At 43.1% G+C, this 27,828-nt stretch overlaps 1 long non-coding RNA gene across 2 annotated transcripts in view; it reads left to right on the top strand.

Annotated features, from left to right (window-relative positions):
• Window positions 1-27,828, top strand: part of LOC112544103 (uncharacterized) — a 33,670-nt gene that overhangs the window by 2,317 nt on the left and 3,525 nt on the right. Inside the window, exon 1 of one of the 2 annotated variants that reach the window (XR_003087424.2) lies at window positions 24,847-24,945. The exons of the other annotated variant lie outside the window; for it this stretch is intronic. This is a non-coding gene — a long non-coding RNA (uncharacterized LOC112544103). Of the gene's footprint in view, window positions 1-24,846; window positions 24,946-27,828 lie in introns of those variants that run through there. 2 annotated transcript variants of the gene reach the window in all.

The raw sequence follows: 27,828 nt of genomic DNA on the forward strand, positions 1-27,828 counted from the left end.
CTTTTCTATTAGCTTCATGTAGCATGGGCACTCTTAATTGACTATTTCTTCCCTCTCTTTTTCTTTCTCTCTCCGCTCCACACCCCGTCCATCCCCTATTTATTTAGAAACTGGACCTTGAATAACTATATGCATCTGAAGAAGTGGGTTGTGCCCACAAAAGCTTATGATACCATCTACATGTTTTGTTAGTCTCTAAAGTGCTGCAAGACTATTTCTTGTATTTTAAGTTTTTCCAGTTACAGACTAACTTGGCTACCCCCTGAAGATTTTCCTATTATAGTTTTAGCTTGAATTTCCTCACTTTTGTGTATCAGCAGTAACATTAATGTAGATTTGTACATAACAGCTCACACCATATGTCACTTTATTTTTACAAATTGCTTGAAGTGATTCATAAAAATAAGATGATGCATGGCGTGAGATTTTTAATGGGGAAGAGAAAGACAAACGACTTCTGTTTGATAATGTTATAAAATCTAAAAAGGCAAGCAAATAAAAAACAATTGTGTTTGATGACTGCCTCTTCTTTGAAATAACTATGCAATAAATATTTATTTCTGGACCTGGAACTTTGCTAGGTCTGACGCCTGTCTCAAAATTATATAAAAATAGCACCGCACCTTTTCACTACACTGGTTACTTCCCTAGGTGTGTTCAGAATTGTATCTGCTGAATTTTAACATTTCACTTGTGCTAGCCTTGCAGAGCCAACATAGGTAATAGAGAAGGCTGAACTACTTCCTGGTTTGCATATCAATAATACTGTTAACTGAAATCCAAATTCTGCCCTTACGCCTATGTACCATCATTGACATCAGTAGGGTTGTATGGATATACATGATGACAGAATGACAGAAAACATGAGTGTATGATAGGTTCATCTGAAAGCAGAATGTTTATTATTTATGATGAAGCATGAGCCAGAACACACACAGCTTGGCGGTTTCCAGATGAGTTAAAGGGACTGCTAATTTTAAAAAAATTAGACTAGGCTAATATGATTTGGAAGTCATTGTGATACAATACAATGTGGAACCTACCCCATAATGTCATTTTAACAGAGTAACTTTTCAGAGTAGAACTTCACTTAAAAGACAAAGTGGAATTAAATACAACTGGAATATTCATTTAAAGGACATACTGCTGTTGCTGGGCAGTCAATTGCTGGAGAAATTTGGTCTGCTGCTGAAGCTGGACTCTAACCCATTTCAACAGTTTGTTCAAATTCATTTTTATCTCATTTCCATTCTTTTCTAGTATGTTCACATTCTCACCACTTTGCAGTGGGCTCCACTCTAAGGGAGAGCAGGCATAGGGGTCAGGCCACAGACAGACAGTCAGGCTGTCTCTAAACTACATCCCTTTTCTCAAAAAAGGGATGTAAATTAGACACTTTGAAATTGGAAATGAAGCCAGGATTTAAATTTCCCGTGCTTCATTTGCATAATGGTGGCCGCGGGTTTTTTTTAGAAAATGGGCTTTTCGAAAGAAAAATGGCTGTTTAAATGGGGATTGTTCGGAAATAAAACCCTTTTTTGAAAGGTCCTGTACTTCTGAAAAAATGAGGAGTATAGGATCTTTCTAAAAAGGGTTTTATTTTTGATCTATCCCTGTCTAAACAGCCGTTTTTCTTTTGAAAATCCCCTTTTCGAAAAAAAAACCCATGGCTGCTGAGACAGCCCCAGAGTCTTGGGATGAATCTTTCAGGCAGTCTGGGAGACCTGGTGGCCAACTCACATTTTGTTGCCCCAACCAGAGTCCTTGCGATCTCTCAGGCAATCAGGGAAGGAGTAAAGGCTAGGGGGACCCAGTCCTTCCCACTCCACTGAGTCCCAGCCCAGGGCCCATTGGAAGAAAGGGTAACTCAGTCCCTTCAGACTGCCACTTCAGATCAGTTACCTCCTGGCCACTTCCCACCTTCCCCATGTTTCCTTTAGTTTGGGGCATAGCCCCCATCCTTCTGCTTGCACAGCCTTACTAGTTCAGAGCCTCAGCTGATGGATAGCATTCCCAGAATACCAGACATTCTGGAACTTCTGAGAATGGCATGAGCCTGCCCCCACCTGCGGATGTGACCTCTCATGCCTACAGGGGGGCTGACAGGATTGCTGAGCCCCCGGGCAATGTGGGGGGTGGCTCTGCACTTTTGGAAGGGATGGGGCTTTGGGCAGAAGGGGTGGAGCTGGGACAGCCAGCCCCAAGTGTCACCCAGACTGCACTGTGCTCACCACCCCATACTGGCCCTCAGAGCTGCCTGAAGCTTGCCGCGCGGCTCCTGAAGCAATTTAAAGGGCCTGGGGCTCCAGCTGCCACCACTGCTGCAGGGGCGGTGGCTGGGAGCCCCAAGAATCACCAACCCCTGGGGCAACTGCCCCTTTGTCTGGTCGTCCCCTCCCTCCCCCCGTCAGTGGACCTGCATGCCTGGTATGTGCTCGAGATCATGTCACACAGGAGTGCAGCTTTTCCCCACCTTTATATCCTTGACTCATGTCTTTCACTGCCTCCAGCCAACGAGTCCCCCACATTGCACATCCAGTTGCTCACTGCGCAGATGCCACGCATCCGTCCCCTAATAGCCACTGTTGTCATTGCCTCCAAAACAGCCCTTTCCACCTTGTTCCATCCTCCCAAACTCCACCTTGCCTTACAGCCATTGGCTATGGCTGTTGCAAAGCACCGCTCCCTCCCATTTTCCACTGGTCAAGATTCCTTTGAAAGACACCACTGGCCCAGATGCCTTCTTCCCACCCTATGCCACTTCCCACTGCTCCCTGTGGACAAAACTGAGCCAATTGGAGCCACAAGGCTCCGTAGCCGCGGCGACGGTAAATAAACAAACTGGGGTGGCCAGTTAATGTGTTTCTCAAAGTGATTTTGCAGAACACTTTCAGAAACACTGCTCTATAGGAAGTATGCACAGGAGCTGCTGACAGCATCTTTTTTGGCCTAACACTACTCTACCACTCTTAGATCTTTTTGTAGGGTCTGAAAATAGGTTTCTATATAAAAAGAAGAGATCTTATTTAAACTACTTTGGAATGTAGTAATAGATAGATTAGAAATCCTTCAATCATATTTATATCAGCCATCAGGTAGGCTGGCTCTATTGGATTCTGTTGCTTAAGAATGAGAGACTACATATGTAATCGAACGCCACTGGTGCTGTCATCCTTGGCAGCGCTCATTCCTGTTTCTGTGGTTGAAGAGATGTTCAACAACTGTCATTAAGTATATTGGGAGTAGAAGCTCTGCTAGAAGAAAACAGAAGAGTTCTTCAAATGAGAAAAATTAAAGCCTCCATTTCTAAAAATAATCAAGATATTCCAATTCTTCCATTAACTTAAGAGGTTTTCTGAAGTGAACTCCATGGCACCAAAAGTATTTATGATTAAAAGTAATTCATGCAAAAATAATATAGCTAGGCCATTCTACTGACAGATTACAAGATGGAGTACTGATAGGGGTTGGTTATAAGCCACCAACTGAGACAGGAGAACAGGATGTGCTACTCCTTAAATACCTATCTATAATTTGTAGAAAGAAAGTTGTGTTATGATGAAAGAGTTCAATCTTGAAGACATATACTTCAGATATCTTGATACTAGTAAATCATCTTTGAAATTTCAAAAAAAATTGTAGGTAACTTTCTGACAGAATCAAAACCATCTTAGGGTAGTTCTATATTAGATATCATTCTGACTAAGAAATATTTTTTTAAATGGTTAGTTACCTAAGTGCAAGTAATCATTACCTAATTCAATGTGTTATGCATAAACCAAATATAGTTCTGACCAGTAATGTATGAACTTGGTGATTTAAAATACCAATTTCTCAAAGCTGGAAAAAACCATGAGCCACGCTGAGCAGAAGGAAAAATTTAAATATAAAAATGTGAATTATAATTGATATGTATTCAAGAATTATTTGTTTGATGCCCCCCAATTCCACAGTCACATAAGAAGGCTTCTTTGATTTTAAAAACATCCTGGTTAAGAGAGGAAGTGAAAATTGCAATTAAAATAATATAATACAAATGGAAACATAGGTAAGTTGTTAGCAATGAGTTCAAATGAGCAGTTAGGAAATGCAAACAATTGATAAAGGGAATTAAAGGTAAACATGAAAAATCAATGGCTAGTAAGTTTAAGGACTATATGAAGAAATTCTTTAAATAACAGGATACGGATTGTAGAGTTATCTATTATGATACTGGAAAAGGCAGAAGTATTGAATAAATATTTGTTGTGTATTTGGAAAGTAGGACATGTTCATATCTTCCAGTGATAATGAAATATTCTCTATTTGAACAAAAACTGGGAAGGTCAGAAGTTGTTAAATTGTTAGAGTTAAACATGTACATTACTAAGACCAGATAACTTACACCAAAGAGGATTAAATAATAGCCAAGGAATTCTCTGAACTATTAATGTTGATTTTTAACAATTCTTGGAACGCTGATGAAGTTCCATGAGAAATTAAATAAAGCTCATTTTGCGCCAGTATTTTAGAAGTGTAATCAAGATGACACAGTTAACTACAAGCCCATCAGCCTGACATAATTTCTGAACAAAATCATGGTAAGGTTAATATAGGTTTACAATCAGTAAAAAATTAAGGGATATGTGATAGAGTGCACTCAGCTCTCAAGTGCCTCCTGACTTCTAGGTCTGGTACTGCAACTTTTTTTCCTCATGGCCTCCCCTGGGCATTGATCTTGTCATGTGGGTTTTTAGTGGCTCAACCCTCCAGCTTAGTCACACCATCAACAATGGGGAATAAACCTCTTTAGAGGAAATGAAGTTCAACAAACATTTTGGTCTTTTCTGGGTCTTCAACCTATTTAAACTCCAGCCACTTTCTTAGGCTTTTTAACAACTCGTATCCCCTTCTCAGATCTGAGGCCACTTGTGAAGGGACCTGAGCCCATTAACTACTCCAGGTCCCAATTCAGGGACCTTATGAACAGCAATCGCACACTGGTCCCATCAGTTAGCTGCTATGGTTTTCCCTGGGCTGCTTCTAACTAGGTCCCATCATGTTACCTTAAGGTCACAGACCTTGTTTTATCCTTACTTGAGCAGGGCCTTTCCCAGGCCTCATTGCCTGGAGAGTTTCTCAGTCTTCCAACCCTTCATCACACTTCTAGTCTTGGCCAGCAACTGATGTAGCCAGGTCCTGCAGCAACATTTCTCTGAGCCTGCTGCACTCTGATTAGCTGCTTCCTTGCAGCCTTTCTAGGCAGGTCTGGAGGACCCACCTTCATTGCTTATCTCCTGGGTCACAGGTCAGCAACCTTGTCAAACTAAAGAGCCAAACTACATTAATTCAGAACTAGTGGTCAACAAAGAGCCAGTATATGAATGCCCATTTGCATGACTGAAAACATACAACTTAATATTATTGATAATTGACATGATGATTATTAATAGCATAAATGAAATATTGTACTCACAGATTTTATTTAATGAGACTTCTGCTTCTGCTTCTTTTCACACATTTCTATGAAGTTGACATCACAACTGGTCAAATTCAGGTTCATGCACGCATTCAAGCTACATGAATAATTACGCATTTTTTACATTTTCATTTTAATTTAAAAAGTTGCATGTATTTTGGGAAAGACAAAAGAGCCGTATTTGATTCCATACTGAGCTATATTTGGTTTAAGAGCCATAGGTTTCAGACCCCTATCTGGGGGTATAATATAATAAGACTATGAAGCCTCCACTAGGGGACCTCAAAGGGTCAAAAGGTAGTAGCATAATACCAGATCAACGTGTTTCTAATGAAAACAGGTGGAGGTTTTTTAAAGAAAAAGTTTAAAAATGTGGTAAACATAATATATTAAGATACCGGAAGTAACTGTCTTACTCTGCTTGGCCCTGGTGAACTAGTGTGTCCAGTTCTGGGTGCCCCTTTTTAGGAAAGATGTGGTCAAATTGGAGAGGACCCAGAGAAGAGTAACAAAAATGATTAAAAATTTAGAAAACCTGACCTACTGGGAAGGTTTAAAAAGACCGGGCACCTTTAGTTTTGAAACAACATGATTGAGGGGAAGTCTGACAACAGTCTTCAAATATGCTAAGGGCTGCTAATCAGTTATTTTCCATGTCCTTGGATGGTAAGACAAGTTATAATGGGCTATATCTACAGCAAGGGAGATTTAGGATACATGTTAGGAAAAACTCTCTAAGTTTTAAGGGTAGTTAAGTTCTGGAACAGGCTTCCAAAGGTTGTGGAATCCCCATCATTGGAAGTTTTTAAGAACTGGTAGGGCAAATACCTGTCAGCAGGATTAGTCAAGATTTACTCAGTCCTGCTACAGTACAGGGGTCTGGATTTGATGACTTCTTGAGATCCTTCCAGGTTCCAGCCCTGTGTTCTATGACTTAAGGATAATTGTAGATAACCAAAAGGATGTGAGCTCCCACAGCAATGCTGTGTAGATGAGAGGGTGAGCATGTTCCTTGCATACATAAACAGGGGAATATCAAGTACAAGTGGAGAGAAAGTATTGCCTCCACAAACAGCATTAATGAGACTGTTACTGGAATATTGTGTGCTGTTCTGTTGTCCACACTTCAAAATGATATTGATAAATTGGAAAGAGTTCAGAAAAAAGCTACAAGCATGATTTAAAGTCTAAAAAGTATGCCTTATAGTGAGATGCTTAGAAATTGCAATTATTTAGTTTATCCAACAGAGAATTAAGAGATGACTTGTTCATGGTGTACAAGTACCTACATGGGAGAGAGATTTCTGATCATACATAACTCTTTCATCTAGCAGAAAAAGGCATAATAAGATTCTTTGTTTGGAAGCTGAAACTAGACAAAATCAGCTAGAAATAAAGCACAGTTTTTAACAATAAGGATAATTAACCCTGGAAATAACTTTTCTGAGGATGTAGTGGATTCTTCATCATTTGACGTCTTTAACATCTTTGACATCTTTGGAAGTGTTTCTAAAAGGACATTGCATAGCTCATATAGAAATTATGGGTCTGATGTAGAAGAGACTGGCCAAGCTTCTGTGGCCCATGTTACTTAGGTCAGGATAGATTATCACAATGGTCTCATCTGGCTTTAAAATTCATCAGTCTACAGAAAGGCAAAAGATGCAGGAGGCTAGCTCAGCATCCTGGTTTCACGAGGCACACCAGAGCGGTCAACAAAGGCTTCCCTTGTCAACTGCGCCGCGTCTAGACTGCCGCGCTGTGCCAGATCAGCTGATTGTCGGCATAGCGCAGCAGCCATTTTTATTTTAATGAAGCGGGGATTATTTAACTCCCCGCTTCATTGACTATGTCGAGTAAACTATTTTACATGGCTCTATCGACAGAGCCATGTAGTCTAGACACACCCTGACAGAATACCCCTCTGAGACTGAGTCACTATTTTAATACTTGAAAAGTTTCAGTTATTCACTTAAGTCTTACAGAGTAGAAACACCAAGTGAATTAGGTGATTAATTAGGTGATGAGTAGAGAATAATCATAATGCAGAGTTAGTGAAAACTGAGAGGCTCCGTCCAGCCAAGAGCAGTCAGTACGAATTGCCAGAGTAGGGTTGACTCCCAAAACTGAGAGTAGCAAAAGAGTCTTTAGTCAAGTTCCAGGTGAGGATTGATACCAAGGATGATATTCCAAGTTGGGTTTCAGAATGTGAGGTACACATCAAGCCAAGGTCAAAGCCAAGAATTAAAAGAGCAGAAATGACCATGGTAACTACAAAAATCCTACATGTTACCTGGTCACTTCTGGGAAATCCCAACCATTGGATGGGTCAGGACCCCATGAAATTGGCCCAGCTCTGTGGCAGAATACAACCCTGTGTTCACACCATGCACTCTACTGTAAAAATCTTGTAAGCTATCATTTGAAAACTCATAACTTGCTGCTTAGTAATATCATTGTAAAATGTGGGTAGCAGCTTTATGTGCAAAGTTATAAATTTCCCCTGTATAATGTTAAAAATACATTTTCAGACTCTCATAGCACCAATCTAGTCACTAAGAGCTTCTTGAACAAAGGAAGTTATACTTGTCTTCCTTTGCATTTAAGCAGTCCACAGAGTCATCAAGTAGAAAGGGGAAAGAGAAAAAAATGAAGTTCACACCGATGAAAAACCGAGGAGGGAACATCCTTCACACAGAATTTTAGTTGTCTCATTCCCAATTGGAAATGGTTTTCAGGAGGGAAACTTGAAATTATAAAAAGCAGCAAACACCCCAATCCACTTCTCCCTTTTTCCTGGCCCATTTCATTCTCCACACCTGAGAAGGCAAAGGAAATCGCCATTGGACTGTGGGTCAGAGGATCTGGACCTGAAAGTTTGGTCAATAATGCTGTTGGAAGCATGTGATAAGAAACTTTTCTTTCAAACTAATATCATTTCTTAAGGTAGGCATTCAAAAGTATTTTATCTTTATTTTCTTGTAACCACTTCTGACTTTTATGCCTCATTACTTTAAACTTGTTTTATTGTTTTATTTAATCCAGTACGTTTAAGTTAAATTATCTGGGTAACTCTATTTAGTGTAACAGACTAGTGTATACTATTCCCTTAAAGGAATGAATAACGTAATATATTTGGGTTGTCCAGGAATAGACTAGGAAGTACATGACATACATTTCTGGTAGAAAAATCCAGGACTGGGAATGTATTGGAGTCATCCTGCAGAAGTAACCAGTACTGGTAAAAGCCAGAGTGTGGTTTCAGGTTGCAGTTACACACAGACACTCAGGGTGTAGCTTGCATGCTGGAAAGTTGTTTGTGAGCAGCCCAGGTGGGAGCTACTTCAGCAAGGCATTGCTGGGAACCCAACATTCCAAGCAGGGTTTTAACAGAGTCCCCCCTCTCTGATCTGGATTGTACCGGTATGTCACAAGCTCACATCTGCTGGCCAGTCATTTGGCCTGCTACACTTCTGCCTGTCCAGTCAAGGAGACTGCTGTGCCACCACAAGCATGAAGTCCACTTCAGAAGCTGAGTCCTCTCAGCACTGCTGCTTGCCAGTTAAAGAGTTTGTTCCAGAGTCCATTCCACTGATCTAGCCAGGAAGTACTTTCCATGCCATTCTGCTGCCACCTGTACGGAGTGCAGAAATTTCTTTTTAAGGAATAGTCAGTGAGACACAGAACCCTTGCTTCTTAGATTCATCCTCCTCACATAGGAGTGGGTTCTTTTTCGCATGTTCTTCAGGGCCCAAGCTTCACGACCTCACCAACACCCAATTCTAGTAGAGTTAAGGTGTTTTTTCACTCAGGGTACATCTATATGGCAACATTATTTCAAAATAACTAGCATTATTTCGAAATAATTTAGTCTGCGTCTACACAGCCAGCATAATTTCAAAATACTGTCAAGCTGGAGGACTTCCTACTCCGACTCCTGTAACTCTCATTGTACGAATAGGAAGGGAAGTAGGAGGAAGAGCGCACTATTTCGAAATAAGTGCTGTATAGATGCTGCCAATTTCAAAATAAGCTGTTTCAAAATAAGCTAAGCAATTGACATAGCTCAATTTGCATAGCTTATTTCGAGTTAAGCTCTGCTGTGTAGACACACCCTCAGGGTATATTGACAATTTCTTTGCCATTTTTGGAGTAATGTCAAGATAATTGATATGTACATATACTTAGACAGTCAACCAAAACCACCAAACCTATTAGATGGAATGGGTGGGTGAATAATTATGGAAGTGAAGTTGACAGAATTGCCTTTTCCCCTTCTTAAGGCAGAGAGCTCCAGATAGCTCCATCCCTTGAGGCCTTTTAGCTTAGTGCTTACAGTCGCATTGCTCCCATTTCATGCCAGTAACTGCATTGTTTTCAAGAGTTACATCATTGTGAAACCAGAATAAATCAGTGGTGAATCAGACCCTATGTTAAATCACAGATCAGCATCTATTACAATCAAACAGACAGCATTTCCAATACCTTGCAAATTACAGTGATTGTTTATAAAGTGAGCAAATGGAAATGAAACACAACCTTAATAACATGTTGTTATAAATATATTTTCTCAAAGCAAGAGCAATCCTTGGTTCCACAGGTATTATGCTGTCATGGTCACTAGCATTATTTCTATCTTGTTCATTTTTCCTCACTCTTTCAAGTAATTTATTCATAGAGATGATTGTGACCTGGATCCTTTTATTAATATCTACTGGGGCTTTTCTTGAAAAGATCAAATACTGTCTGGCATAAGTCAAATCCCCACCTTTGAATTAAGGATGTCAAGGTTTAATAAATTAAATGCATGTGTTTGAAATAAATCTTTATTCCATTACATGTAAGCAAGCATATCCCAGCAAAGCTACGGTCATTGTAGCATTAAGTGCAGCACATGGACCAATGAGAATAACCCCTGAGCAATGCAGCCACTGCACTCGCATGAGTGGCAACAAAAATTACTGACTTTCAGCATCAAATTGCTGCCTGAAGATATCCCAGATCCTTATGGCTCCATGTTGTACTTCTCAAATAGCCCTGGCCTTAGGCTGTTCAAACTTGGCTTCCAGGCATTTTGCCACAGTGGTCTAGCCATGAGAGAAGCTTTCACTCTTCCCTTCACAAATAGTATGGCGGGTACAGCATTCAGAGATAACCATAGGGATGTTATCACTGGCTAAGTCCAGCTTCCCATATAAACATCACCAGCGGGCTTTCAAATGGCCAAAAGCACACTCCATAGTCATTCTGCACCTGCTCAGTATTCTTGAACTGCTCCTAGCTGCTGTCAAAGCTCCTCATTGATGGTTTCATGAGCCGCATCATTAAGGGGAATGCAGGGTCTCCACAAATCACAATGGGCATTTCCACTTCCCCTACGGCAATCTTCTGGTCCGGGAAGAAAGTCCCTGCTTGCAGGTTTCTGAACAGGCCAGTGTTCCAAAAGATGTGTGCATCATGCACTATTCCAGACCAGCCTGTGTTAATGTCTGTGAAATGCCCATGGTGATCCACAAGCATCTGCAGAACCATGGACACATTCCCCCTACAGTTAACATTCTTAGAGGCTAGGTGGTCTGGTGCCAGAATTGGAATGTGCATGACATCTATCACTCCACTACAGTTTGGGAAGCCCATCCATGCAAAGTCATCCACAATTTCACACACATTGCCCAGAATCATGGTCTTTTGGAGCAGGATGTGCTTGATGGCCGTGCACGCTTCCATCAGCATGAGTCCAAAAGTTGACTTTCCCACTCTAAAATGATTCTGGAGTAGCCAGTTTCCACAGTGTGATCACCATATGCTTCTCTAGCAGCAGGGCAGCTCTCATTCATGTGTCCTTGTGCCTCAGGGTGTGGGTGAGCTCAGCACACAGTCCCATGAAAGTGGCTTTCCTCACCAGAAAGTTCTGCAGCCACTGCTCGTCACCATGCAATTCCTGTTACCGCTAATATTAATAGTCATTCCCTGCACACCAGACTGAATATTTACTTCTTTGAGTGTTTAAATTACCAATTTAAATGTCAATTTTTCACTGTTATAATTCACTGCCCAATAGGAATATTTGTAAAATGTTTGAAAAGGGATATTTTGGAGTTAAGTATGTTTTAGTGTTGTTCAAAAACATCAAGATATTTTGAACCTGAGCCTAAAATTTCATTTATAATATATTCAGGAAAGACATGAAAAGCCATACAAAAAACTTGTTTTAGCTGGCCTAAAACAGCTAAATTGAATAAAAAGTTTGTGGCACCAGTTTTTGTGCCATTGGGACAGAATAAATGAACATCCTAGCTCTGGATGTCACAGTGTGATCACCATATGCTTCTTAGGTGTACCAATTGCATGCTGGTGAGGCGTAGATTGAGGAGTTGCTCTGGACACTGGGAAGATATACTCCCTCTCCCCTGCTTGGCTGGCTGCCAGTGGAGGGAGAGTTCAAATGAGCAGAAGAATAGTTGGGTGCCACCACATCCTGCAGAGAAATGTCATCATAATAATGTATATTGTTATTGTTGTAGTCATGGAGCTCCTACATATTACTATATGAATAATGATATAATGATAGTGGTTAGAATATTGAAAGTGACCTGGTCCGTGAGGTAAAGTTGTGGTATAACTGTGGAGGGATATTAGAATTTCCTGTGTGAATATATTGCTCTAACTAACGAATAGTGGACTATGGGACTGAGCAAGCAGGAAAGTCACACAATAGGGCTATGTCTAGACTGGCCAGTTTTTCCGGAAAATCAGCTGCTTTTCCGGAAAAACTTGCCAGCTGTCTACACTGGCCACTTGAATTTCCGCAAAAGCACTGACATCCTACTGTAAGAAATCAGTGCTTCTTGCGGAAATACTATGCTGCTCCCGTTCAGGCAAAAGTCCTTTTGTGCAAAAGTTTTGCACAAAAGGGCCAGTGTAGACAGCTCAGATTTGTTTTGAGCAAAAAAGCCCCGATCGCGAAAATGGCGATCGGGGCTTTTTTGCGCAAAAGTACGTCTAGATTGGCCACGGACGCTTTCCCACGAAACGTGCTTTTGTGGAAAAGCGTCCGTGCCAATCTAGATGCTCTTTTCCGAAAATGCTTTTAATGGAAAACTTTTCCGTTAAAAGCATTTCCGGAAAATCATGCCAGTCTAGACATAGCCTAGATGTAGAAAAGGACACCCCAGCATATACCTGAAAGCGATTTGGTTAAGCTGTTGGCTTCAGAATCCTGTCTCCAGTCTGTAATAGAGACAGGATTCTAACAGGATTGTAATAGGTTGCAAGCCTTATTCATCCAAAGTTGGGAAAATAGAAGTAAAAAACCCTATACCCCCCCCCCCAAAAAAAAAACTACTAATGGGTTAAAAACCCTGGGTAGTGGGGGGATGAGTGCCACTTCACAGCAGCTGGCTAGGAAGACAGGCTAGCTGAGAGAGAAAGAGAGAGAGACTAAGCAGAATGCCCTTCTCATATCCAGAGAGCTGTAAACCTTTGGGGGAAAATCATATTTACACATAAGCTGTTCTTAAGATCTGTTTTTCTCTGCAGTATTTTTGTTCTTAATAATTATTACTTTGTTTTAAGAAGGCTGTTAGGCCACTGATTACCACTCTATTGCCCCAGAGGGAACAGAATTGCAAAGTCTGGACATTAATCAGAGCTTCTGAGGTAATCACAGTTAGTACCAGCTGCAGACTGCAACCCAGGGCCTAGTCTGAGAGAACTTCCACCAAGAGCCAGGTGATGGCCTGAGTCCTGAAACCTGAAGAAGGGTAGAAACCTAGAGAAGTAAGAAGTGTATTTTGCCTGGTCGTAGGGTAACCAGATGTGCCAGTCTTCCTATTTGGAGTGTTTGTCTTATAGAGATGCCTATTATCCCCCCACTCGGCGTCCCAATTTTTCACATTTGCTATCTGGTCAGGGTAGTTTATGGTAACAATTCTTATTAGTAACAGTACGAGGATTGAGACTTGGTTGTGGGGCTAAGCTCAAATAGAAAATCTATAGCTTTTTGAAAAACTAACCAATGTTGCGCCAACCTTTTTCTTCTTATGGTCCAAGGCAAATGGTTGCTTGCATGCAGCAGCTCCAGGTGGGGGTGGGATGAGGAGGGGCGCCACCATGTAAATCAGATCCTGATGTTTACTCAGCAAAGTCAAATGGTCAGTAAAGTCATCTTTCATTTAGAAAAATGTCAGTTTATGGGTTTGATACCGCTCTAGGGGTGTGTATGTGTTGGGGGGGGGGGAGATATTGCTGGGGGGAGAGAAATAGAGTTCATATTCAACTAATGGACAGAGGCAAGGAAAATAGCTGGTCTCCCACATTAGCTACTTGCAAATGAACCAAAATGGAGATTTCTAAAGCTCAGGCATTTTTGAAGTTAGTACCGGTACCCATTCAGGAAATGGCATATATTGGGCCTGATTTTCTACTGCCTTGCACATTGCACAGTCATTTTGACTTGTGCAGAGTGGATGTAAGACCATTATTAAAGCCCTGCATAGATACAAAATTTTTATCTGCATCTGTATCTGAAAAAATGAGCCGCAGATATCTGTACTGACATCTGCGGGTATGGATACTTGCAGATGCCTGCAAATTTTCAGGGCTCTAGATACAAAATTTGTATCAGCATCCATTTCACAGATATGAACTATGGATCTCTGCATCCACATCTGCAGATATAAAGCAGATATCCGTGGATTTGCAGGGCTCTAACCATTATCACTTTTATTTGATATAGTGGTGTAGTTTATTTGAATAAATTGACTGCAATTATTTATGAGTGAATCTTGAGTCTCCCAATCCTATCCCTCACTCTACTAGACACAGCAGAGGTATAATATGAAAAGCACGTGGAAACAAGCCATGCCCTGTTGAAATACAAACCTTTGTACTGACAATACTGAGTACAGGTTGGACCTCCCTAAGCTGGCTCCCTTGGAACCTGACTGGTCCTGGACAAATGAGTTTTCCAGACTAGGGAAGGTCGCAGGGAGGAGAACCAGCTTCTCTACAGGCATCCTCTTACCAGTTACCTGGCACTAAGGATGTAAAATACCGGTTAATTTACTAGTCGAGTAGTCGATGGAATTTCCATCGACTACTTAACTAGTCGATAGGCACTTCCGCATTCCTCCTTTGAAATGTCCAAGAGCCCTAGTGGAATGCAGAACTCCGGGCATGCAGCCCAGGGCCAGCTGGGGTTGGAGCTCCACAGCAATCCCCTGGAGCATGGGACTGGAGCCCTGCAGCTCCCCCCGGATATGCGGGGCTAGACCCTGGCAGCAGGTTCTGGAGCCTCTGTTGCCCAGGAAGCCAGCAGCAGCGTGGCAAGCAGCCCTGCCAGGTTAGGGGTGAGGGAGAGCAAGGCAGCGCCTCTACACTGGGAGATTGCATTTGTGCTGGTAGCTGCATACACATAGCTAGGGGTACTCTGCAATTACCTGTCAGTGTAGGGAGACCCAGGATACAAACATTACAGTTTTGGATACACCACAGGATAGGTAATTGTCTCGGAGAACATCAGAGAGGAAAGACTGAGTATATATGCGAGTCCTCCAAAAGAATGTTCTATTTCAATTCTATGACAGTAATGCAGATGTTATTAAGCATGTTTATTTTCCAGGAACGTGCATTGTTGTAAGCAGCCGCAGGAATGTGAAAGTTGTTTTTGGAAGGATTTCATTGATAGTCTATCTAGCTAATAGGTTGGTTTAAAAAGTTATTTAAGTATTTCCATTTCTTTGTAAACTGCCTTATTTGCTTGCTTGCACTAAATACGAATATTTATATTCTAAGAACGTGTGTGTGCTTTCTCTCTGTGGCCATGACTGTTAGCTATCTAAAATAATTGGGATTGAAATGCAGTGGATTTAACTCTGGAAAGGCAAAGTTTAAGCTTGTGCGTTATCAGAGAGAAGCTGAGGTGCAGGAAGGGGAAATATGATAGTAATTGTACATATCCCAGTCACACTCCACATGAAATGGGTTTCGTTGACTGTTAGTGCTGGAGAAAGTTGGGTGAAGTAGAAGAGAGTCCCCTGCTCTAATCCTCAATTTCCATGCCAAAGTAAGGACAGAAGCAAGTACAGCTGTGGGATGTATTATCTCGTATTGGTTCCTCTGCTCAGCTAGCACTTAGCATCCACAGGGGGACCCAGTCAGTGGCAGTCTGACTTCAATAGGAGTTGCATTAGCAAGGAGAGGGGACCAGCAGAGCAATCCCTGTGCCTGTAGGACAGCTTTTAGCAGATTGAGTGAGGGGGCCCTTTTCTGTGGATACTTAAGATCTGGTGCTGGGAGTGATTGCGGTTTCTAATCTTTGCCCTGCACCTGAGCCCTTCCTCACAGAGGGGACAGTGCCAGGAGAGCTCCATAATGGACGTTTATTGAGCTTTCCTCCTCCCCTAATTACTTCAAGCAGGTTTTATTATTTTTATGAGAGGGGGCAGTCTGGCCCACTGTTGGTAATAATTGGGCACAATCCATAGAAATACGGAGAAAAAAAATTAATTAATTATGGGTCAGACTTTGCAGCCTTTGTGCGGGAGACTGACACCAGTAGCCATTCTGCGTTCAGCAGGGCTTCTCAACCTGCAGGAATGGCCCATTTTTGTAAAGGACATTTCATTACAGATATAAATCCTGTGGGGAGAAATCAACCCTCTTGGGACATCCTGCCCATGACAAGTGGCACATACTTTTTAAAGTTAATTTACTTTAGTTAGTTTTGATAGAAACTGTGAAATAAGATGCAGGCAAATCACATTGGAAGGAATCCTTTGCTAGATGTGCTCAGGGCTACATTGCCTGATCATGTAAATAAGCCACATTATTTGCCACATGCTTTAAAGCAGTAGAATTTAGCCTACTTTATAAATTCCCTCTGCACCCTTTCTAGAAGGCAAAGTCATGTGATTCAGTGCTAATTGGACTGCTTCATATTGTTACAAAAACTATATAGTGTATGTATCAGCATTCTTGTGTGTCTTAGGGTATGTCTACACAGCAGTATTATTTGGAAATAACTATCGTTATTTAGAAATAACTTAGTCCATGTCTACACAGCAGGCAGTTACTTTGAAATAATGTTGAAATACTGTCAAGCTGGAGGACTTTTTTTCCGGACTCCTGTAATCCACATTGTACAAGGAGTAAGGGAAGTGAGAGGAAAGAGTGCTCTATTTCGAAATAAGTGTCGTGTAGATGCTCCCAGTTTCAAAATTAGCGATTTCAAAATAAGCTACACAATTGATGTAGCTCAGTTTGCATAGCTTATTTTGAGTTAAACCTTGCAGTGTAGACACACCCTAAGATGCACAGAACTTTCAAAATGAGAACAAAAAGAAAAGAGACTATGAAAATCAATTCATAATGATAATAATTGAAATAGCCTTTAGAGAGAACAACAAATTGTTCTAGGGAATTTTTTATTTTGCAATTTAATGCTTCATTCTGATATTTGGTAAACACGAAGCATATAGCTTTGTGCATCTTAGATTTCTTTGTCATTGGTGCCAGAGCCAAGTAAAAAAAGCCATCTAATTTAAATTTGAATTGTTTTGCATTTTCCTGTCTGTACATGCAGGGGCAGATGACTGTTTTGCGGGGCCCCGGGCAGCATAACTCCGCGGGGCCCCCCCCTTTGCCACGGCGCATGCGCCGTGACGCTATGCGCATGCGTGGTGACGTCACCGCGCATGCGCGGGGCTTTTTTAAGCGCGGGGCCTGGGGCGGCCGCCCTGTTCACCCTGCCCTATATCCGCCCCTGTGTACATGGACTTGCACCTTGAACTATGCACTTAGTATTATGTGTTTGTGGAAAAAAATGATTCCTGGAAAAGTTGCAGGTCAGAGAAAAAAATAGATACACTATTACTTGGGCCTTAAACACAAAATATATCATAAATGGTCAAAGAAGAGTGCCATATATTAAGTTCAAACTGGTCCGCTGATATCTATGCATATTTCTGCTCACCAAGAGTAGACCTATCCCCAAATGCACATACAGAAACACTGAATAATGGAAATGGAGCTAAACAGATATTTGATAACTCCAGGGAACGTTCATAGGGTAGCAGCACCTTTCTGCTTTAAGTTGCCTGTTTAAATTCAAGTGGATCTGCAGTGATTATAGGCCAAATTTGATTATAGGCTAAATTCAAAAGTGATGTGAAAGAGGTTGATCCCAAATAGGTAAGTGGGTGTGAACCTATAAGGGTATGTCTACACTGAGCTGGGAGCAAGTCTAGTAGCCAGACCTGTGCTAGGAGGACTTGAGCTAGTGTGCTAAAAATAAACATGTGGGTATTCTGGTTCAGGCTAGAGCTCAGGCTCTGAAGCCTTGGAGTAGTGAGGGCATGACAGTCTGAGCCATAATGACAGTCTGAGCCAAGCTCCAGTCTGAGCCATAATGTCCACATTGCTATCTTTAACGCATTAGCTGGTGCCTCGCTACTAGGTTTGCTTTTAGCTACAGTAGGGACATACCCAAAGGCTACATCTAGACTGGCATGATTTTCCGCAAATGCTTTTAACGGAAAAGTCTTTCAGTTAAAAGCATTTGCGGAAAAGAGCGTCTAGATTGGCATGGACGCTTTTGCACAAAAGCACTTTTTGCGGAAAAGCGTCCGTGCCAATCTAGACGTGGTTTTGCGCAAGAAAGCCCCGATCGCCATTTTTGCCATCGGGGCTTTTTTGCGCAAAACAGTCCTGAGCTGTCTACACTGGCCCTCTTGCTCAAATACATTTGCTCAAGAAGGCTTTTTCCCGAACAGGAGCATCATAGTATTTGCAGAAGAACACTGACAATCTTACATCAGATCGTCAGTGTTCTTGCGCAAATTCAAGTGGCCAGTGTAGACAGCTGGCAAGTTTTTCCGCAAAAGTGGAAAAACTTGCCAGTCTAGACGCAGCCAAAGAGTCTGACCTAGCATAACTTCCTTGCTGAGGAAGCTGAAAGAACGAATGTTTCAGGATTCTTGAAACTGATCTCTTAATTAGTCCCTAAACGTTGTTAACTTGTAATGGCTGCTCAGTATCCATGGAAAATGAGGGTGTATAATCTCTGTCTTGTGCTCCATGGAGTGGTATCCATATTGCAATAACATGAAAAATAAAAAGCCCCTCCTACCTCAAAAAGTAATTCCTACAATGGGCAAGCAAAAAAGACAAGAAATGGTTGTGGAGGCAGAACTATCCTCTCCCCCTTTGATGTCTCAGGCCTAGGGCACACTTCTGGAGTACAGGCAGTCCCCGGGTTACGTACAAGATAGGGACTGTAGGTTTGTTCTTAAGTTGAATCTGTATGTAAGTCGGAACTGGCATCCAGATTCAGCCGCTGCTGAAACTGATCAGTTTCAACAGTGGCTGAATCTGGACGCCAGTTCTGACTTACATACAGATTCAACTTAAGAACCCCAGGCATCCCCAAGTCAGCTGCTGCTGAAACTGATCAGCGGCTGATTCCAGGAAGCCCGGGGCAGGGGCTTCCTGTAGTCAGCCACTGGTCATTTTCAGCAGCTGCTGACTAGGGGACACCTGGGGCAGAGCAGCTGGGGTGCTGCTGGGTTGGTCCAGTGGCACCCAGAGCGGCGCTACGGGACCAACCGGCAGCGCCCCAGCTGCTGTACCACAGGCGTCCGGAGCAAAACCGCGGAGCACGGGGGCAGCGGGACAGCCCAGACGCGCCATGGCTATCCTGCTGCCCTCGGGCTCCGTGGCTTTGCTCTGCTTTGCTCCCCGTCCCCCTGGTCTGCAGACCAGGGGGACGGGGAGCAAAGCGGCGGAACACGTGGGCAGCGGGACAGCCCAGACGCGCCGTGGCTATCCTGCTGCCCTCGGGCTCTGCGGCTTTGCTCTGCTCTGCTCCCCGTCCCCCAGGTCTGCAGACCAGGGGGAGGGGGAGCAGAGTAGAGCAGAGCAGCGGAACGCGCGGCCAGCTGACAGCCCAGACGCGTCTGGGCTGTCAGCTGGCCGCGTGCTCCACTCTGCTTCCCCCCCCCTGGTCTGCAGACCAGGGGGAGGGGGAGCAGAGCAGAGCGGAGCGGAGCAGAGCAGAGCGGAGCGGAGCAGAGCAGAGCAGAGCGGCAGAACGCGCGGCCAGCTGACAGCCCAGACGCGTCTGGGCTGTCAGCTGGCCGCGCGTTCCGCCGCCGCTTTCCTTCCTCTCCCTGGTCTGCTCGAGACCAGGGAGAGGAAGTGCCCCGTTCGTAACTGCGGATCCGACGTAAGTCGGATCCGCGTAACTCGGGGACTACCTGTAGTACATGGAGGGTTGTAAAACCTAAAATGCTATCTAACTGCACAAGGCTTTCTAGGGACTGCAAATCCTTGGAGCAAAACCTACCTGAAGATTTTAAAAGCCAAGTGAATCAAAATCAGTGTGCAGCACCTTGCTCTGATACACTTGGTCTGGGAAGTATCTGTCTGAGTAATGACATGATTTTATCATAGTGCCTGGCTAGCTTTATTACATATTGGAGCTGGTCAGAAAAAAAGGAAAAATAATTGTGAAATATTTGGAAATTTCAAGGTTGTTTCCATTTTGTTGGGTATGTCAGTGTAGCAATCATGAGGTGTGACTGCAACTTACTCAGACACACCCAAATTAGCTTTAATTCAACTGTGGCCATGCACATTTGGGTATGAGTTGTACAAGAGTACCCAGAACATTGTAGCCAGACAGGAACCCCCCCTGTAACATCCACCTTGCTTGCCTGGAGCATACAGGGCACACAGAGCAGCATAGTCTTTGAAGCATAGTCAAATCAGCATAGTCTTTGAAGCCTTGACAGGAGGCCCGGATATGCTCCAGGCAAGCAAGATGGATGTTACAGGGAGGGTTCCTGTCTGGCTACATTCCACCCCCTGATACGCACACACACACATACCACGCACTGCCCTGACCATCGGCTGACAAACAAGGGTTAATTACTTTTGGGGAGCAACCTGAATGATAGTGCATACTGCTGTGGTATCCTGGCTCTGGTTCCCGAGCTAGCAAGATTAAAGTTGGCCCAGATATGTCAGTGAGTTGTATCACTCCCCATGGTTGCAGAGTAGACATATCCACAGATGGAAAACTTATTGCAAAACTTATTCAAAATTTTAACAGAGTGATTGAATTTTCTTGTGTATTGAAAACAGCTAAAAATTATGGCCATGTTGATGGAAATTATGAAAAATATTAAATATTATTTTCATGTTTTTGAAGGTAAGCCCGTTTTTATTTAAACCAGTTCTAAACCTTACATTTCCTTGTCTTTTTCTTCTTGCAACAGTAACTTAAGTTTTTATTCTTCATCTAATGGCTCAAATTCTCTGAATGGTAGACATAGCAGGAATACCCTTATCTTCTTGCCTGGTTGTGGAAAATCCTTCATACAAACTTTTCTTTGAACAAAATCAAGTATTCTGAATCACTTTGAGTGAAATTCACAAAGCAGCCCCAACTCACAAATTCATGCACAAGAATAGACACTGAATTTTGCATGTCTTGGAACTTGGCATTTTTCATTAATGTGAAAGATACACCAAGAGTTATCTGTGATGTGATGCCACAATTTTCACAATTGGATGTCTCAAAATATTCTGCCCAGGTGAGGCATATGATATTCCCTGTATAAAATTATAAAATACACTTTCACCTTTCAAAGAAATTTAATCAATTCCATGGTCTTTTTCCACCCTTCCAAAATATATTCATTCTTTATTTACTCTTAGCTAATTCATAATCCAGTAATGCCACACTTTAAAAAGATTGATTGTGTTGTAAATAAACTGGACATATAAAATCAAAATGCTACAGATTTGTGATACATATTGATAGAGCCCTTCAAATCCACAGATGTCTGCTTTATATTCACAGGTATCCTCATCTGCATGTGTGAATATGGATATCCATGGCTCATTTTTGTTTACAGTAATTCCTCATTTAACATTATAGATACGTTTCAGAAAATGATTGTGTTAAGTGAAAACATGTTATGCGGGGTCAGTTTTCCCATTGAAAATAATGGAAAAGGTGTGGGTTGTGTTTCAAGCGGTGGTGTCTGTTGGAACCAGGACATAAGGTTGGGGGAGAAAGGGGACTGGGTTACAGCAGGGAGGGGAGGTGTTTGGCTCTGGGGAAGGAAACGGGAAGAGAGGGATTGGGTTGGGAGTATGCCCCTGTGACAGGTCTGCCAGGACCTGCACTGCGACTGGAGGGGAGGGTGGTCGCCAGGGAACGGCACGGCAAGTGGCGAACCCTCCGCCGCTTTGCAGGGAGGTGTGGGAAGCCACGCACAGCTGCCGGCAAGGGGCTGACTGGGAAAACCCAGCTGCCGGCCTGCAAGCGGGGGCAGAGGAGAGGGGGCAAGGCATCCAGCAAGGGGGAGTCAGTGGGGAACAGTGCGGTGAGTGTCAAACCCTCCACTGCTTTGCAGGGAGGCGGGGGAAGCAGCCGCCGGCAACGGGCCAGCTGGAGAAATCGTGTTATTCCAGGAACGGTCGTGTATTAAAAAAATGTTTCCTAAAAAAATAATTGTGCTATCGCGAAAACGTGTTAAGCGGGCACGTGTTAAATGAGGAATTACTGTATATATATATATATATATGTGTGAATGTGGATACAAATTTTGGATCTAGAACCAAATTTGTAGATATCCATGGATCATTTTTGCAGACCTAGATACAAATGTGGATACTAATTTTGTATCTGTGTAGGGCTCTTTTATGTATATTTCCTATAAGTACATGAAACGTTTTGACCTTTTTCATGAAAATACAAGAATACAGGACTATCTTAAATAATATACACCTTCAATATTAAAGAGAAGTTAATTTGTTTCTTTAGGAGCAAGATTCTTTTATCTTTAAACTTCTCTTTGCAGTCTAAAAATGATATACATAAGAAATATTAGTTTATTAAGTCGATTTCCATAGCACATATGTATAATATATGAACATTGTTTCGGATATCTAATTATTTTAGCAATAATTATAGGGAAGAGTATACATATCTATAATATTTCACTTCTTTTTTAATCTAATTTCTTTCCTAATAGGCAACATTTTGTATCCCAAGCAAAGGATAGCCAAGAGAAATGTCTCTTTGTGGCACATATTTTTTCAATATAAGTAGATTTTGTGACACTCCCACACTGAATTTTTAGAGTTTGATTTCCCTGTTTCTTATATATGTTGGGCACAATTCAGTAATCAAATAATCTCTGAGCTTAATATGATCCATGGTCTCTGAAGTTTCTCCGATCCATGAATGTACTGGCAGACATTTTTATGTTTATTGTGTTTAATTCTCTTTCTCTATGGGTACGTCTAGACAGTGGGGCTATTTCAGGATACCAGAGGTATCCTGAAATAGCTACTCCACATCTTTTAAACACACCCATTATTTCAAAATATTTGAAATCAAAATATGCATAGTGCAAATTGCGTATCTTATTTTGAGTTTAGGGTGCTGTGTAGATGCACCCTATCACTTTACAACTTTTGGGGTCTTGTTGTTAATCCATTTTAGCCCTTCACTGCACAGTGATACACAAGTGTGTCTAAGATGTCTCAGAATTGGCAGTTCTCCCGTAACTGGTGTGAGGGTGCAGGCCTTCTATATGTGATGGTAAAAGTAGAGAGAGGAACACAGGTTCAGGTTGGCACTATTCTGGCAGACATCAGCAAAGAGAGAAGAGGGCTATAGCAGATGCAGGACTCCCGTTGAGTAAAGCAGTAGTTTGGCCCTTTCCTCTTTCCCCAGGTTGATGGAGCAGCTGGCAGGGTGGGGTGTGCAGGGACTCCAGGTGCAACTCTCATGCTCGCCTTTTGGTCAGGTGGGGGTTGCAGGAGAGGTGTTCCTTGGAGAGCAGCTGCCTCGGTCAGAGCAACAGTGGTTGCAGCCTGCAGATTGGTTAAACTGTGAAGTGGGGGTGCAAGATGTGATAGGGTGTGTTTTGTGTCTTGCCCTCTTAAATAAATTTAGAATCTGATTTGGGAATCTTTTCAGGGTATTGCCAAAAAAACAAAAAAACAAAAAAAAAAAACACACCACCCTCCATTTCACTCTGTTAGAGGATTTTTTTGCAGTCAAGCAAAAGGAATAACAGTTTTGTGCTGAGGTTTGTATGATGCCATTAAGGCCTCATTTTAGTTTATTTGGAATCATATCTGCTTCCCTGGTTGGATCCTGGGGCCTTAGGAAACTTATTTCATAAAGTCTTTTTTCAAAGTCTCCTAGGGTATGTCTACACTGCATTGTTTTTTTCGGAAAAACAGCCTTTTTTTCGAAAATACTTGAATTACATCCACATTGCAATTGCATTCTTTCGAAAGAAAATCAAAAGAACAGAGGGATTTTTCCGACATTGATAAACCTCTTTCTATGAGGAAAACAACTTTTTCTAAAAGAGCTCTTTTGGAAAAAGGTGTCTGTTGAAGAGGAAGAGGGTTTTCTTTTGAAAGAAGAGGCCTCAAGGAAATAACACAGGTGCCCTGGTGGACACTCCGTCCAAAGTAATCACAACTCTATAGTTTCTGTCTCCTGGACCCCTCTTAAAGCTGCAGGCACCCTGGACAAGCCATGTGGCAGGAAACAGGCCTGGGAGCAGCAACCTGACAGCGTAACTATCCCTGCTACAGGCCTGCTCACCCATGGTGGAGCCACAAGCCTCCAAGGCCCTCCTGGCCCTTGCAGGGAGCAGCACCAGGGCTCCCAGGACCCACCCAGGGGGACCAAGAGACAGGCACCTTCCTGGTCCAGAGTGGAGATCCTGTACCTCCTCAATCTGTGGGGTGAGGAGAAAACACTCCAGGATCTCCGCTCCAAGCACTGCAATGTAGACATCTGTGGCTGGATGTCTGACTCCCTGGCGGAGCGTGGACACCCACCCCAGACCTTGAAACATGTCTGAAGTAATGTCAAAGAGTTCTGCCATGGATACATGAGGGCCAGAGAGTGCAGCTCACGCTCTGGGGCAGGACCCCACACTTGCCCTTACTACCAGGAGCTGCACCAAATCCTAGGGGGTGGGGTAGCCATTTCCCCACACATCATAGACTCCGGCCTCAACACACCCATCGTCGCCTGGCCAGAGGTCAAGGCGGAGGAGGAGGAGGAGGCGGACAACATGGAAAAAGCTTCTTTTGAAAGAAGCTTGCAGTCTAGACGTACCCTGGAAGTCAGTCATCAGGGTAAGGAAGAGTAAGTAAAGGGGGAAAACTTATGTGGGCCAGACTGGGGAAATTCATAGGTTCAGGTAAGTGTCTGAACTGACCTTCTAAGCCTTTGGGGTTTGCCCTCTCTGAGTTACAATCCAGTGTTTCTAACATCACTGACTGTTGCCATGGAAAGTAAGATGATACCACAAATGCTGCATTCTAACTTCTCTGCAGAATCGAGTAGGAAGAGTAGGAAAGAGGCAGAGTCTTGTTTAAACTCAAATACCTTCAGTTAATTAGGAAACATAGCAAGATAAATAATGAAAACCATGTGAAAGGTAAATGAGTTTTTATTTATATCCAATATATTTGAAAATTTCTCTGATATCAAAGTCTCTTTTTAAATCACTTTGAGTCTACGGGAGTATTTATTCATGGGAAACAAGGGCCTCAGACCACAGCAGAATTTAGTGTGCAGGGAAGAAGGTATTTTTAAATCAAACTAAACAGATCGCTTGATAGGATAGGGGCCCAGGTATATTTCAGATATCTCGGGTATTTACACATATTTCATTGCATGTTTATCGTTGATTGTTTATTGGTTAAAATTTCCCACCAAACAATTTCCAACCAGAGCTCTGAATGACCTTTTCATAAACTTAAAAGCATAGTTAAAAAAAAAAAAAAAGAACCCCAACAGATTAATAAGTGAAAGCATGGTGCTCCCACTGCCTCTTCTCTTTTCCCCTCGCTTCCATCTTAGACTTGACATTAAAATAGTTGCATGGTAAATAAAGTGCTTGCAAACAAATATGTTACTGTAGATATGATGTCAGTTCTAACCTTAATGTTAATAAATGTCATTGCTTTGGTAGGTTCAAGTCAGAGTCGTAAGCCAACACGGAATTCACAGCAGTAAAACCATGGAAGCTAAGCTATTTCTGTGAGTAAGGGCTGCTTGTTCAGCCCCCAAATACTAATGTAAAAACAAGATATCCAGTGTTAAAAAGAAAATACACACATTTTATATATATATACTGCACCACGTGCTTTTTCCTGTAATTTAATAAATCACTACAAATATAAGAGTTCAATTCATAACTATCACATTAACAATAAGCATTTGATTAACCCTTATACAATTACTATATCAATAGCTTGTCATTTATGAAAATGTTAATCTCCTTATCCATTAGTAATTATTGTTTAATCCATATCTTGCAATATTCCAATGAGTCATTAATTCAATACATTAAGGATGAATTTCTTCCTTCTAAATATTCCCTATCTACTCTAGCCTAGTTCCAAATGCTCAGTCAAATCCTGTTTGCCTTGCTCACCTAGGGTATGTCTACACTACAAAGTTAATTCGAACTAACGGACATTAGTTCAAATTAACTTTGATAGGCGCTACACAAGCGCTCCGCTAGTTCGAACTTAATCCGAACTAGCGGAGCTCTTAGTTCGAACTAGGTAAACTTCATTCTACGAGGACTAAGCCTAGTTCGAACTTACTAGTTCGAATTAAGGGGTGTGTAGCCCCTTAATTCGAACTAGTGGGAGGCTAGCCCTCCCCAGCTTTCCCTGGTGGCCACTGTGGCCAACACCAGGGAAAGTCGTATGCCCCCCTCCCGGCCCCGGACCCCTTGAAGGGGCACGGGCTGGCTACGGTGCCCGTGCCAGGTGCAAGCCTGCCAGCACCCAGCCAGCAGACCCTGCACCTGGCACTGCTCGAGCCAGCCACCCGAAGTCCCCCAGCCCTCCCCCTCTTCCCGGGACCAGGCTGGCAGCTCCCGGGAGCTTGCCCGGAACCGCAAGAGGCGGGCACCCGCCTGGTCTAGTGCGGACATCGTGGACCTCGTCCACGACCTCCGCACTAGGCACAGGAAAGTGGCCGTCTAGGGCAGGAAAGCTGCCAGCCTGGCCACCCAGGAGCAGGTGTGCATGAAAATCAAGGTGGTCCACTGAGACCCCCGACCCTGAGCCCTGAGCTTACAATGGCCGTACTGGGTCAGACCAAAGATCCATCTAGCCCAGTAGCCTGTCTGCCGACAGTGGCCAACACTAGGGACCCTGGAGGGGATGGACCAAAGACAGTGACCAAGCCATTTGTCTCGTGCCATCCCTCTCCAGCCTTCCACAAACTCTGGGCAGGGACACCACTCCTACCCCCTGGCTAATACCACTCCATGGACCCAACCTCCATCACTTTATCTCACTTCTCTTTAAACTCTGTTCTAGTTCTAGCCTTCACAGCCTCCTGCAGCAAGGAGTTCCACAGGTTGACTCTTTGCTTTGTGAAGAACAACTTTCTGTTACTAGTTTGAAGCCTGCTACCCATTCATTTCCTTTGGTGTCCTCTAGTCCTTCTATTATGGGAACTAATGAAGAACTTTTCTGTATGCACCCTCTCCACCCCACTCATGCTTTTATAGACCTCTATCATATCCCCCCTCCGTCTCCTCTTTTCTAAGCTGAAAAGTCCCAGTCTCTTTAGCCTCTCTTCATATGGGACCTGTTCCAAACCCCTGATCATTGTAGTTGCCCTCCCCTCTCCCACCCTCTCTCTTCCCCTCTCCCACCTCCTTTTCCCAGTCTCCCCCAGTTTTCTTCAATAAAGAGAGATTCTATTTTTGAACACAATTGTCCTTTATTTTGTACATCAGGAAGGGGGGTTAGGGAGGGGTAAGCGGAAGGAGGTGAGGGAGGAATGGGGTACGAGCTCCCGATGGGGAGGACTGGGCTGGCTCTGCGGGCTTCTGGGGGTGGAACCTCTCCTGCAGCCCCCAATTGCCCCCTCTCCCCAGATGGCAGCCTGCAGCAAGTGCAGCCGGTCTGATGGCCGAGTGCTGTGATGTGCCCAGTGTGGGTACTCCGGGCAATCCAAGCCAGGACTGCTTTGCAAGCGGGGCACCCCTGAGAACTGTCTGTCCGGGGTGGGGGTCGGGTCCTTTTAAGCACAGCCCTCGGCTAGCTTGAGACAGCAGCTCCACGCTCTAAGTCCTCATCTGATGCCCTGCCGGCACTGCTTCCAGCCATCCTTAACCCCGGCTAAGGGTCCACTTAATGTGGACATGCTCGTTCGAATTAGCAAAACGCTAATTCGAACTAGTTTTTTAGTCTGGATGCGTTAGTTCGAATTACCTTAGTTCTAATTAACTAATTCGAACTAAGTTAGTTCGAATTAGCGCTGTAGTGTAGACATACCCCTACATAGCCTC

Source organism: Pelodiscus sinensis, chromosome 2, assembly GCF_049634645.1.
Source record: "Pelodiscus sinensis isolate JC-2024 chromosome 2, ASM4963464v1, whole genome shotgun sequence".
Taxonomy (NCBI): domain Eukaryota; kingdom Metazoa; phylum Chordata; order Testudines; family Trionychidae; genus Pelodiscus; species Pelodiscus sinensis.